This window comes from Bidens hawaiensis, unplaced genomic scaffold (genome assembly GCF_021521415.1).
Source record: "Bidens hawaiensis isolate Kalapana, Puna unplaced genomic scaffold, B.hawaiensis_p1.1 tig00000760_1, whole genome shotgun sequence".
NCBI lineage: Eukaryota > Viridiplantae > Streptophyta > Magnoliopsida > Asterales > Asteraceae > Bidens > Bidens hawaiensis.
This window is the reverse complement of record NW_027491043.1, coordinates 420,325-435,356: the sequence shown is the minus strand read 5'-3', so window position 1 is coordinate 435,356 and position 15,032 is coordinate 420,325. Positions and strand designations below refer to the sequence as shown.

The 15,032-nt window shown below is 31.5% G+C and overlaps 1 pseudogene across 1 annotated transcript; it reads right to left on the bottom strand.

Moving 5' to 3' along the window:
- Positions 1-584: 584 nt before the first annotated feature.
- On the bottom strand, positions 585-11,007 carry LOC143534035 (xylose isomerase-like; annotated as a pseudogene). Its single transcript, XR_013135461.1, has 26 exons — positions 10,923-11,007; positions 10,745-10,797; positions 10,344-10,451; positions 10,163-10,228; positions 9,969-10,062; positions 9,846-9,922; positions 5,712-5,750; positions 5,478-5,594; positions 4,702-4,776; positions 4,467-4,596; positions 4,302-4,393; positions 4,178-4,227; positions 4,018-4,092; positions 3,642-3,697; positions 3,449-3,550; positions 3,084-3,135; positions 2,780-2,825; positions 2,599-2,654; positions 2,405-2,456; positions 2,247-2,326; positions 2,092-2,162; positions 1,359-1,399; positions 1,171-1,270; positions 995-1,066; positions 815-892; positions 585-721 (listed from the first exon to the last, which is right to left on the bottom strand). The product of XR_013135461.1 is annotated as a xylose isomerase-like (transcript).
- Between the last annotated feature and the right edge of the window lie 4,025 nt (positions 11,008-15,032).

Sequence of the window (15,032 nt, the reverse complement as noted above, 5' to 3'; positions counted from 1 at the left end):
TTCCACTATGATTTGCTTATATCATTCTATATTTCGATCTACTTATATTTGTTTATATAAATAACAAACATGTTTAATGTATTATATATATTAATTGAAAAATGTTGTAAAAAAATTTTAAAAACGACATTATTTTGAAGAATGGATTTTTTTGTCATGCTTTATGAATTGTATTTCATTTGTTTTTTTTTTCACATAACAAAGAACACAATGTAATTGTGCATTTCATTCGCAAAGAGTAACCAAACATAGTAATGGAATGGTAATAATTCATTTCATTGCCTTGTCCATTCCATTTCCTTTTTCATTTCATTCTATCGTTCATTCCATTAACTCATACCAAACATACCCGTAGTGTTTAGGCCGTTTACAACTTCCACCAATCCATTCCAACTTGTTTAGATATTGGATTACATGTTTTTAAGCGTGTTTAGGCTAAGGTTATGTTTCTAACACAAATATATATACAAGCCTCTTAGAATTTGCGACCGATTAAAATCATCTGTCTGCAGATGATAGCCAATGGTCATGATGCTAAAGAACACAACTCAAGTTTAAATTCATATCTTGCAAGTGTCTTTGAACATATAAAATTATAAACCTTTAGATACAGACACATTTATTTATAATACCTTGAACGCGCCTTAACCTTAACTATAACCACTAATTCTACTTGAAATCTAACCTACATTGCAGATTGAAAAATCATCTCCGCAAGTTCCTGCACAAACGTGAAACATCAATGTTTGTAATTATTAAAAAAACATTTTCATTAACAATTTCAAACATCTAAAAGACAACATCACACACTTACCTGTTTCCCAGAAGGCACTTGAGGTTCTCCCCATTCCATAGCCTTCTTTTCTAGTAAATCAAAATCAGCTTTTCCCGCCTGAAAGCCCATAAATATAAAATAACATATTAAAAGAATAAAAAAAAACCTAGTAAATGACAATGACACACATTTCCGACAAAATGGGAACAGGGTGATTACCTCAATTTGAGCACCGAGTTCTGTATCAAAGCTCTGATACCGCTTGCGAACGAGTTCATCCAAAGAACCATCCTTTAATAAAGCATCATATTACCACGTGTAACTTGAGTATGAATTATTATGATATATATAAAAATTGTAAATGAAAACACGAGATGAAAATATAGTAAAGATACCTGAATCAGCTTTGCAGCATTACGCAAACCGCGTGCTAATGTATCCATACCAGCAATATGAGCAATAAACAAGTCCTCAACGTCTGTGCTCTCCCGTCGTCTGTAAATCACATCATCATATTTATTTTCTTTTTTAGAATTATAGGTTGATAGAGGGAGGAAAAAACTATATTGTTAAGGGAACTCACAATTTGGCATCGAAATTGAATCCTCCAGGTGAAAGTCCACCCTGTAACAAAAAAGTAAACACTTTTTTCACTAAAGTCTCCATGTTAACATTTTAACTATTTGTTGATGATGATTTAGGGCTGCTAAACGGGTCGTGTTCACGGGTTGGTGGGTTGAACCTGAAATCATGTCACGCACATGAACCCGAGCACGAAACGTGTATTCTCGGGTTGACAGAACACGACCTGTTTGACCCGGAAATATTTTTTTACATATTAATACTCATTATATTCTAAATTTTATAATTAATTAATTACATAATATTTTGATTTTTTTTGAAGCAGTGTGTATAAACTATGCAATGCTATATATAATTTGTTTACTTTGCCATAAAAAATACCATAATAGTATTAAGTCATTATGTAAAACAGATTTTAAAAAACTAAAAAAATAAATAGCTTAAAATTTCAGCCCATGACCCTTTGGATTGACACGAGCACGACGTCACGACCTGTTTAGCTAAACAAGTTTGCAGGGTTCAACCTAAAACTGACCCGAACCTGTTTAGACTAAATCCAAACCCGTGAATTTCGTGTTAGGTTCATGTCGTGTATTGATGAAGATCCAAAAAAATTCTTATATTTTGACTAATAGTTCCAGATAAACTATTTGAAAATCAAACACTGCAATTTCATGGAACGAAGAGAATGAACAATAAATCTTTGTATTTATTAAAGCTGAAAATTTTCTTACATTTTTAATAACACTAAGCATAACCAAAGTTGCTTCATTGATATCCATCAAAAACTGATCTGTATCCCAACCTGTTATAAATATAATATCATAAACATATTGTCAAAGTTTTAACTTTTAACAGTTACATGAACATAGTAATAATTAAATCATACCTATTTGAGGGTCACCGGTGTTGGCATCAATATTTCCTAGTAAACCATTGATTCTTGCGGTTTCAAGCTCATGATGGCAACTTAAAAAAAATAATAAAACCGACCTCGTTAAAGTCATATAGTCAACTTATAATTTAACAGTAAAACATGACCGCTACCTGTGCCCAGATAGAGTAGCATGGTTGCATTCAATATTCAATTTGAATTCGTCTGCAACGACAAATGCAAGTCAAGAAATATAAGAATTATTTTATTAACAACCTTCAAAACTCTTGCAAGTTGTTCAGATATTTTATCATTTCAGTATTTCACTTTATCTTGAACGGGTTTAAATGAAGTTGAAAAATATTACCTATAAGTCCATACTTGCGCAAGAAATTAGCTGCGGTGGCCGCATCCCAATCATATCTGACAACATTATATGTGAAGCCATGAGTAAGATTAATAAAAGATCATACAGTAAATTACACTTTTAGTCCTTTAACTAAGGTAATTACAAGAACGTCCGTTGGTTAGAAAATAATGATACTTACTGATGCTTCGTGGGTTCTTGAGGCTTAGGCTCAATAAGAAGTGTCCCTGGAACGAAAGGGAAAGAAAAGTCAGTATATATAGATAAATAGATATATATTATCATTTTTATTATATATCTTTCTTTTGACTTTGAATGTCAAACTTGTAACTAAAAAACTTTCACATATTAATTATTATCGTATAGATTATCACCGATTCTTTGTATTTGTAATTCTTACGGTTTGACTTTCAAAGTCAACATAGAGCTCAAAGCCCGCGTGATATTGCGCAATATAACATCTAAAAAGTGAAAACAAAAATTACCATTGAACCCAATCTTCTTTTTATAAGCTACAGCAGCTTCAAAAAATCGTGCCTGTAAAAGAAGCGGCATTTCATGGTATGTCAGATAAAACTACTATATGCAAAATGTATATGATTGATTGATCTCATTGTATTACATCTGATTATGGACATAATAAAATGGGGCATTTACATATTTCCCCTTCCTAAACTTTGAAATTACATATTTCCCCAAACCATGCTTAAAGAGCATTGTACATTTTGCATTAAAAACTTGTATTTTGGGGAAATATGTAATTTCAAAGGTTTAGGAAGGGAAAATATGTAAAAATCCCTAATAAAATAGTACGTATTAAAGAAGTTGTTTTTCATTGTGACAATCTTACCATATGATCAAGTTCTCTCTCCATATCAGTGTTCAGAAGAGTCTGATAACCCTCACGATCACCCCAAAAGACATAATTTTCACCCCCGAGATAATGCGTAACCTGTTTTATGCAACAATTAAGGTGTTTAACCTCATATCGATATAACATAAACCATATTTTATGGTCAATGATGTAACTTGTAAGTACCAACCTCTATTGCTTTCTTAACCTGAGCCGCAGCAATATGCATAGACTCCAATTTCAGGGCTATTATGATACACAAACCAAGTTAATATGATATCATATGAAGCTTTAATTGAATAAAAATAAAATTTTGTGTTGACCCAAATAACTTTCTGCCCAAATTTCTTACAGCTTTATATAAACAACTAGTGTGTCAAATCGGATGATTAATATAATTTCTTTGTACAAAATGATGTAGGAGGTCTTTATACATCAAAAATAGTTAATTATCACTTTGTTGACTTTCGACCTGTTTAACCCATTTGACTTGTTTTATTGTTAGATAAGGTTTTATATTTTTAAATTACATTCGGCATAAAACATAATCGAATTAATCAAAATACCTTGTTGCACCACCATGCATATAGCGAGGATGCAAGAACTGAGCCGTACCCCATAAAGGACAAATCTTGGTCCCTAATAATACAAGTCAATTCACAAGAGAATGAAACTATTAAAAAAAACAATTGGTCATATAATAAATTTAATACTTTGAAAATTACCTGAAGTTCTTTCGCAAGAGCTACAATTTCATCCAAATTTGCATTAGATTCCTACAAAGATAATAAACGGTCAATTAGGATCAAACAGCATGTGGGATTAACAACGCTTGATAAATGATAATTACCTCCAATGTTTTGCCATCGGGGGCAATGTCTCTATCGTGAAAACACCACCTATCAACTCCAAGCTTTTCTAGGAACTCAAAGTTAGCCCTCACTACAACAAAACCAAAATTCCCACTTTAGAAATCAACAAGCGCGTTGAAGTATTCAGAACCTATAAATCTTACTTCTTCGCTTAGCCATGGCTAAGGAATTGGTACCATCTTCCCATGGCCACATCTTAGTCGCTGCACCAAACGGATCACCCCCTGTCCCTCGAAACGTGTGCCAAAAAGCAATACTAAACCGCATCCAATCCTAACATGATCAAACAATGACCCATTTGTAATTGCTAAATGTTTGCATGAGAATATGTGCCTAAGTTCCCTAACTCAAAAGACGCAATTTTTTTCAAGAAAGAACCTTCATAGTCTTTCCAAGAATCTCCTCATTGGCATTGTACCATTTATAGGCAAGCGGGCTCTTGCTGCTCGGGCCCTGCGCGAAACAATCAGATCAAATAATGTAGATTTTTCTGTAATCCAAGTAGTGGTGTAAACCTGCCAAACCACTCATGAGCTGCTCACTAAAATCTCGAATCAACGCAAATTTGAACGACCTCGACCCTAAATATAAGCTTGTTCAACAAACACGCCCAAGCCCAAGCTTCATTAATCGAGCTCGATGGCTCGCGGGTCTAAACAAATTTATTATTTGTATAATTTTTATTTAATATATTAAATATAATTTATAATATATATATATATAATATATATATAGGGTTTATGATGTAATTACATAATTACTCTACTTGTATATATAATTACTCTACTTGATCCTCACAATTAGCACGTTAATTTCATCTGTACGTTAACCTTGCCCATATATATATATATATATATAATGATAAAAATATCAAAACAATACATATTATGTATAAATAAATATTATAAGTAAATGTATAAATTAATTAATAAAACAATTTATGTATAAATAAACATTATAAGTAAATTTATAAATTAATTAATAAATAATAGGTTGAAAACTACACACGAGCCGAGCTTGATCCTGAGAAATAGAGCTCGAAACTAGCAGCTCAAGTTCTCATAACTTAAACAAGTTGGGCTCAGCCTCTAACCGGCTAATTTACACCCCTAAATCCAACATCAGAATTAAAAAAATGATTGAAATTTATTTACCTCGTACTTGATTTTGGGAATGCCAGGGAAGAATTCCCCTTCCCATTCACCGGAATCACCGAAACCGCAACCACTGTCTGGATCAGTAGCAGGACAAGTAGGCGGAGGTTCACTAATCTATCAACAAATCAACAAACTGACAAAATCAACATCTGTAAACCCAAACAAGCTAATACAATGTATATCTAACAAATTGGGTAGTGTGTACCACTGTAATTGAAACAGATAACAAACAGTAAGAACTCTCTCGTCATGTTCTTCAAATTCGCTAACCTGGATTAAAACATTCAAAACTCATGTTCGAATTATGCTGAAAAACAATTATTAATTGATGAAGAAGATAATATTGAGTCCTGAAATGAAAGCATTACCGATGAAAGATGGAGGTTTTAGAAATTGGTGTCAAGGGTTTTATTTTAATTTAAACAAGTGAAGGTGGATAAGTGGGATATTATTATAAGTATCAGCAGATGATGAAGATTATTGATTTTTTGTTTTGAATTTTAATTTTAGATAAGAAGGCAAAGTCAGAGGTGATATGGGATTGTTTATACGTTACGGAATTGCTGATGATTTACATGCTATAAACGGTTTCATTATTACGTGATATCCATATATATCATACTAAATTTTATCTCCTATATTATTCGGTTGTTTTACATTATTCATTTTTAATATTTATATATGTATATTTAAATTTTAATTTTATTATTGTAAAAAAGTTAATAATTAATATACTTGAGGTTTGATGATAAAATGGTTTCACAAATAAATGATATGTTATAATTCGGTTTAAAAGCTATCTGGGTTTGGTGATACCCATTATCCGTTTATTTTCTTTATTATAAATTGTTTCTTAATTATAAATAATATCTTTTTTTTAAATAAAATAGAATATTAATTTTTAATATATTCATATTTTATAGGATTTTCATATCAACTATTTGATGAGATTAATTTTTAATATAATGAGATGTTATAACCCGTTTAAGAGCTATCTAGGTTTGGTGAGACCTTTACCAGTGAATTCAGGTCAAATGCTTGAGAAGCCTTCATTTATAAATAAAGCAATCTGATGGTTTGAGAGAATGATTGTTTTACATTTTTCGTTTTTTAATATTTAGTTTTTGGATTTTAATTTTCTTTATTGTAAGAAAGTTAATAATATACTTAAGGTTTGATGATGAAAGGGGTTCATAAATAAATGATATCTTATAACCCGTTTAAAAGCTATCTGAATTTGGTGACCCATGACCCGCTTATGTTTTACTATAAAATTGTTTATTAATTATAATAGATATTAAATTTTAGTATATCCCTATTTTATAGGATTTTCATGTCAAATAATTGGTAAGATTAATTTTAAATTTAATGAGATGTTATAATCCGTTTAAGAGCTATATGATTTTGGTAAGACCCATACCCATGAATTTTGGTTAAATCAATGAAAGGCATCCATTTAAAAATTAAACAATCTGGTGGCTTCCATAAAAGGAGGGAGTGACCACATCGCAACACGTAGGATTTTAGGGGTTTCGTTTATATATATTATAGATAATTACACTAAAAATCACTGTTTTTCTTTATCCTGTTTAATTAAATAATACTTTTTATACCTTTTTCATTATCTTTTCTCTTTCATTCACTCACAACCACTTTTAGAAAATATTAAAAAATTATACGGTATGAACAATGAAACCCCAAATTTAACTTTCCCCTATAACATTTTCTCTTTCTTCTACTCACAACCGCTCATAACCATACTATATAATTTACAAATCTCCCTCACATATTTTTAGAGAATGGGCTGAGAATGCTCTTATTATCCATCACCCCATCTCTATATATTCCTCTTTTATTTAATTAAATAATATTTTTTATATTTTTATGGTTATAGTTTTCTCTCTCATTTACTCACAATTAATTCAACAAATATTAAAAAATAAATAGGGGCAAACTATATGTCTCCAAATATACAAAAAAATCACTATATTTTCTCTCTTCATACTATAATTTATACTCACCAACACTTAAAAACATACCATATAATTTACAAACTTTCCTCACAAGATTTTGAGGGATATGATGAGAATGCTCTTAAATTGAAATTTATTAATATGAATTATTTTAAAATAATTTTATTTATATGAATTATTTTTAAGAACAATGATATGCTATTGTTGATTTTAGTGTAGGGTATTCCGGTAGTTGTAAAGCCGTAGTAAAAACTACTATGTATTAAAATGATGAGGGTTCATATTTTACGAATACTTCGTAGAAAAATCATTATCATTTTAGCATAGTGGAATAAGTCGAGACCAACAAAAAGATAGAATAAACGTTGTAACAAATTAGGAGGTGCGGCTTACAATTTCGCAATTTTTTCCTATTAATGGAAGCTTAAAACCGTGCAAGTAACAGGGACGTAGCCCCTAGTAACAATGGGGTTTCAAATGGGGGTCAGGGCAGCACCAAGGCCGATGTTCACGAGCATAGCAGAAAATTGTGAAGTTGCCTTATTGAAGTACTAGGTTATTGACCCGTGTACGAAACGGGTAGAAATATAGACAACGCCAATTAAATACACACATGTTTTGATATTTTAATAAATAATAATAATTTGTCTAGACGTGTTATCAATCTAAAAGTAAATATTGGTACTACACAGGATGAAACAAAAGAATCGTAAAACAAAGATATATATAAAAATGCATACATGTGCGGTTTTTTTTTACTTTAGTATTATATTATTATAATTAATATTTGGTTTTTCTCTTTTGATGATCCGCATATACCTATACATGTCAATGTATAGAAATTTGGAAACGGGTATTATGATAGCAACTAACCGTTCAGCCGTGAAAGAAACAAACTCGTTGAGTTTTTGTGCATTGATGTTGTACTTCATGCTCTCAGTGTAATACATGTCTTTGTTGGAAATGTATATACACATATAAAAAATATTATATGAAAGATATTACATGCCATATGAATATAGGTATGAATAATGCAGTACATAAACATCTATTTATATACTTGCAACAAATTCAAAGTGATACACAAAGATTAGTTAACTCAAATCCATAAGATAATTACCATGTTTACATCCATAGTCAAAGCAAATAATAACATTTTTTTACAAGGAAAACCGGAAATAAATAATTTCACCTTTTATGTATTGGCCGATAATAATCTCACCTTTAAAAATCACTAGCAATGGTCCCACCTTTTAACTATTTTTGTCTCACTGGTCCTCCGTTAAAAAATACTTAACGTCGTTATGTTTTTTCCCTAGTTTCAAACCGCTTTTTTAGGGCTTTTGATCGGAAGAACGATAAGAGTCGACTGATGTAAAACTTATTTCGAAACGGTGATTCAAATGGCTTGATTTTTGTTAATTGGAAATTCAAACACACGAATTGATACATTTCATCGTTTGGATCACCATTTCGAGATAAGTTTTACATTGGTCGACTCGTATCGTTCTTCTGATCAAAAGCCCTAAAACATCGGTTTGAAACTAGGGAAAAATCATAACGACGTTAAGTATTTTTTTAACGGAGGACCAGTGAGACAAAAATAGTTAAAAGGTGGGACCATTGCTAGTGATTTTAAAGGTGTGATTATTATCGATCAATACACAAAAGGTGGGATTTTTATTTCCAATTTTTCTTTTTACAAAAGTCAACAACCTTCTCAATGCCACATATTTCTTTTAACATCACTCTAACCAACAAACCACAACAAAATGCCCTTTTACCAAATCAAAAACCTGAGACCAAATCTATTCTGAAATCTGGTATCTAAAATTGTTGTAACCCGAATTCAAAACTTGAAACTTATCACATTACTTGTGAACCAATAAATGAACTCAAATGGCCCGCATTCAACTTTGAATCGAATGACTTATGTAACTTGAATCATAAATATCTAAAATCTCTTTACCCGCTTATGATTTTGAAAAACTTGAAACAAAACCCATCCAAAATTTTTGACCCATAATCAGGCTTTAATTTGCAACTAAGTCTGACCCAAACTGATCTCGAAAACAAACTTGATCTAAATTTTGAACTTTCCTTTAAAAGTCAAACCGTGACCGACTGACCCTTATCCAAGAGTCTTTGAGTTTTTCATGGTTGTAAACTCATCTACAAACTAATATGAAGTGAATTTGCGGTTCATTGTATTTAATTCACAGCCTCAAAACACTCTTTCCAACAAAATTGTCCTTATAGTCAACAGTAATCAATAACTGTATTTTGAGTCTACATCTAATAAAAACAAAATGACATGTTTACCAATCTTACAACCTTGATTGAAATGAATATGCAGAATCTTAGAATCCACAAAAAAGTTGATTATAAACACCGCATCAACTAAAAGAAATCTGATCACAACATTGTAATCATCACCGGTTTTAAAACTACTTGGATTACCCCTGTAAACTATCAAAATATGCACCCAAAATTTTTATTATTTGAGAAAACGTACCGGCTAGCCAGAACACGATCCGTATCTTGTAAATCGGTTTCAACAAACCAACAGACGCACACGAAGTTTTCAGTTTGGTATGAATCATTCTTTCCTGAAAGAGTATTCAAACTAAAATTAATATGAAGCTACAAGGACTTTCATTAAATATGACTTTTACCCTTTACTTTCTCGTTTATTTCACTAAAAATTACTGTTTTATCAATTTTCCTCTCTAAGATAACTTTGAGTTTTGTAGGAGAACTTTGCATAGGATCAAACTGCAAAGACGAGTAAATGAAAATATCTTTATTAATATACATGATCAATTATAATTTTTAAAATTAGTTTTTATGCTTAATTAAGATAACAAATTAACAATAAAACGATAAGTACCTCATCATCACCAACAACTAACTTGTCTACTAACTGTATGGCATCATGATCAAAAAACGTGAGTGTTCCAACACCCGTGGTGTCTTGCACGCGAATTGGATCTTGAATCTAAATGAAATATAATTATAAAAGTTACTTATTATACGGATGCAAAGGATTTATTAGCTATAACAAATTATATTATAAACAAAATTTAAAAATAGGAAAAAAAAAAAGAAAAAGAAAGAGACTTGCCAAAAGTTGCAAAATGACATAATGTCCATGGACCTATGAATACTCGTATGAGAAAGCTTTAAAAATAGGGGCTTTTAGTCATTTTACAACTTTCCAAATTGATAATTAGAGAGAATTTTGAAATATTTGCAGTGCCATTTGCCACGCAGGATGCTCGGTTCACGTACACATTCTGTGTTGACTAACATAATTAAGTGAATATTAGTAATTAATAATCTCGCTGATATAAAAAAAAACATTCAAATATATAAAACTGACCTTGATGGAATGACCTCGGGCAAGCGATACAAAGCAAGAGATATCCACTGTCCTTACAACAATATAGTTGATTGTTAAAGTATTTACCTCGTTGCTTTTTCACTTCAGCAATTAAACACAAAAAAATAGTTGTATTTGAATATGCTTCTAGACCATATATCTCCACTGCCATTGTATTGAATTATCATAAAAACCAATGTGATATCACTTTTATTAGCAGAATAATAGAGAAAATAATCAAAAAGTTTAAGATACATTTATACAGTAACCATGGTTGTCTTAAACTACATCCTAAAAGTGTTGTCTCTCTTCTCAATTATCTAACAATATAAGTATGCAATAAAATATGGCAATTGAATAGCATAGTGAAGATAACCCAATAGACAATTATATTGTTATGGCAATTGAATAGATAATTATACCAATTTGTATATGCAAATCAAAATAAAATATGGTTTCCCGTAATTTATTGATTTGAGTGCATGATTGGAAATCATATTATCTAATCCAGTTACATAATTGGATTCAAATATGGAAAGCTAAGAATTATTTTATATTTTATTTTTTAAGTAAGGTAAATGGAAGATCTTGAAAAGTTTGACTGAACTGAAAAAATTCAAACTGTAAGTTACAGTTGTTTAATCAGTTTTGAATTTATTTGAATACATAATAATAATAATAATAATTTCGTGGTTTTTACTAATTATGCATTAACTATTAGTCAAAGTTGTAACTCTCCACCGCATCATCATATGTAATTATGTATACAACTTTGATCAATTAACTTTGGTGAACAGTAAGAAGATGTTTTACTATTGGAACAAGGAAGTTCATACGTTAGTAAGAAAGCTGGACTTACAATTCATGACATAAATCATCTTCCTTAGGTTTATCCAGAGATCAGAAATGAAGTATGGTAAAATTGCATAAGAAACATAATACTAATCAAACAACATAAGAAAGAACCATACCGATTTAAGGTTGGTTGATTCTAAACAATGTTTGGAGGTGGAGGTTGTAACGGTGAACCCCAAATCGATTAACGAATCGTCACTTTGTCACACACAAATTAGCACACACTGATAACTGGCTCTGACATTCAATAAACAAAATTTAACACACAAAATGAAAATTCATACAATAATCGATTGAATTCAGCCATTCACATAATTGATCATACCTGATTGATGATTGCTATCATTTTCTTACGTTGACTTGATCGCATAATAAGGGTGAGTTGGATTGTTTAGGGCCTATTGATCGACGTTGTAGAGAGAGAGAGAGAGTCAAATTCTTTAAGGCTTGCTGGCTGAAAGACAGGCGAGAATAGGGTTATAGTTGGAAAGCGGATCGGGTTATGGGTTACCACTAAAATTGAGTCTGTGTAACAACAATTTTTTTTTTAATTATTATAATAGGAAGTTGGTTTATTAATTTAAGTTTGAATTATTCTAATACAAAGAAATTCTAACATTCAAAATTATTTTTGGAAAATAGAGAGTTTAGCTAATAGAAAAGAGCCAAGTGTCCAATAAGTATGTTGCTTTAATATAATAAGTAGATCCTTGAAAGTTGCTTCCGAAAATGCATGCAAATAAAAATTCGTATGGAAACAGCCCTTGGTGGTAACTATGTTTGTTTGCAACTTAATTCATTAATGACAAATGGCAATTAAGGGAGTCCAAACCTATAGTCGTGTAAATTTTTAATAACATACATATTTTCCAAAAATAAAATCCTCGACTATGTGATCTCAAACACATAACTATGTAACGTTATGTAAAAGAAATCTGGATTCACGTAAAAATTGGGCATAACTATGTAACACCCCAACATGATCATCTCTCGCGAAATGATCCATAAAATGCAACATTTTATAACGAACAAATTTATTTTACCACCAATAAGCCATGTATTCCCATCACTTTGTAATGCAACTCGTGTATGATTCATATGAGTACACATAACTTTCAATGCATTAATATTAAACATGTTTTACGAAAATGGGAATTAACATGCCACATGAGAGCATGTAAGCTCTGAATTACCACACTAGACTTTAATCTAAAGCTTATACTCCTCAGGGTGGCTCTTGATAGGGAACAATTGATATCCTTTGCCTGAATTACCACACTAGACTTTCATCTAAGGCTTACTCCTTCGGGTGACTCCACAAAATTTGTTAGGCAAAAATCGATATCATTTCCCCACTTGCGTTATTGGCTTATTGGCTACGTAACCCCACAAGTGTGAATGTAATGTACATCATGATCCGGTAATCATAATTTCATAACAATTGTGTATATAACCACAAAATTACATACAAGTTCAGACTTATGCCCACCATCAATGCTCAATACACATGTATGAACTTGTCACCTTCCATTGGCTAATTACTATACTCCACTTAACAAGTGACTCGTTAGCCACACTTAATAATGCATCAAACTTCTTAGTTCTCCTTACATGGTAAAACAAATATGTACATAATTACAATTTCACATATAACATACGAAGACTTTGACTTAATTAAAATCTTACGAAACGTTAAATTAAATATACTCGAGAAGAACAACCGAGTCACATAACATGATGCCTTTCAATGGCCGTATTAGATGCACATATCATTGGCAAGCACTAATGTCACATCCCAACCTAAGACGGAAATGTCGGGGTGTGATCCGTTTATTCACAGCTCACAAGGTACTATCATATAATTTAAATATGACAAAATCTAATTATTTATTTATTACAAAATTTCAATCAAGTACACAAAGTTTAAACAAATTACCAAAATAAAAATAGAACACAAATATCTTCATTAACTAAGGTCTCTCTACGTGTTTCTTCATCTTAGCTTCAAACCAAATGATAACATGCAAATGCGTACAAAATAATATAGATTTGTCAACACGAGGTTGAGTGAGAAAAGTCACAAGTTTTGATATAATAATAATGTGTAAGTAAAATGAGCAAAACTGATATTGTGAGTATAAATCAATCAAATCATAAGCAAATAGTTGTGTCAGTTGACCGTTGCCTAGCGAATCGGGCTTTGGCTACTATGACAAGCAAATACAAATGTGGGTGTCTGTTGACCACTGCCTAGCGAATTAGGCTTTGGCAACTAAGACGGCGTATGATCATACTAACATGCTAGACTTCTGATGGGCTTCTCCGAAAAATAATGAAATAAACAACTAAACAAATAGCAATTAGTCATTCAATTGATAACACACAACACTCACAGTTTGCTAGTGCGAATAATATATATTATGTAAATACTGATAAGTACGTCAGTGTCCCCAAAACATTTTAAAGCTGTAAAAAGTGGTGAATGACTTCTCACCTTATTACTTAGGCGAGTTTAAGAGATAATAAGAATAAAATAAGAAACTGAACTCTTAACGCGCTGACTGAGTTAATCTGAATAAACCTGAAACTCAGAGACAATAAACTAAAATCAAAATCGAGAACATAGCCGCTGGAATCAATCCAAACGGATATCTAGAACTCCGGTTATCAGATTTTCAGTAAATAAGAGAGCTGGTACTGACCAGAATCCGAAAAGCGAGTCGGAAATTGGGTTTTGGTTAGTACACTCAAAATCTCGATACAAAAATAAAAGTCTTCTGGACCGAAAGTCAGGTCCGACCAGAAGTGACAGAAATCGACTAGTCAACCTTAATGACTAATATGAAGGTTGACCAATATGCCCTTAAACGAGTCGGAGTCCAATTGACCCGTCAATTCCCCTCAATCACATAAATTGATTGAGGGTTATTGATCATTGAACAATAAGGAATAACTTACAGAAGACAACTTACCCGGAAATGATTAGATTGGTGAGAAAACGGAGTCAAACACCGGGAAAATAACAAAGTCAACTCGAACACGAACAATCTTGAATAAAATAGCAAAGAACGAAGGGAAAATCGTATTTTTTTAAGCTGCCACAGTAGATATTAGGATTTAGGGAAGAGGATTTCAGGTTATAATGGCCTTGTTTATGTAGGATTAGTAAGCAAAAGTTAATTTTAGTCAAATGACTCGTTTAAGCAACGACATCTCGTTTAATGACCAAAGGAGGGTTTTCTTGGAGCTTAAAACATGCGATTTGGTCAAAAAAATAAGCGATTTTACATTAAACATGAGTTAGGAACTAACAAAGGAAAGATTTTGTTGATCTGATGCACT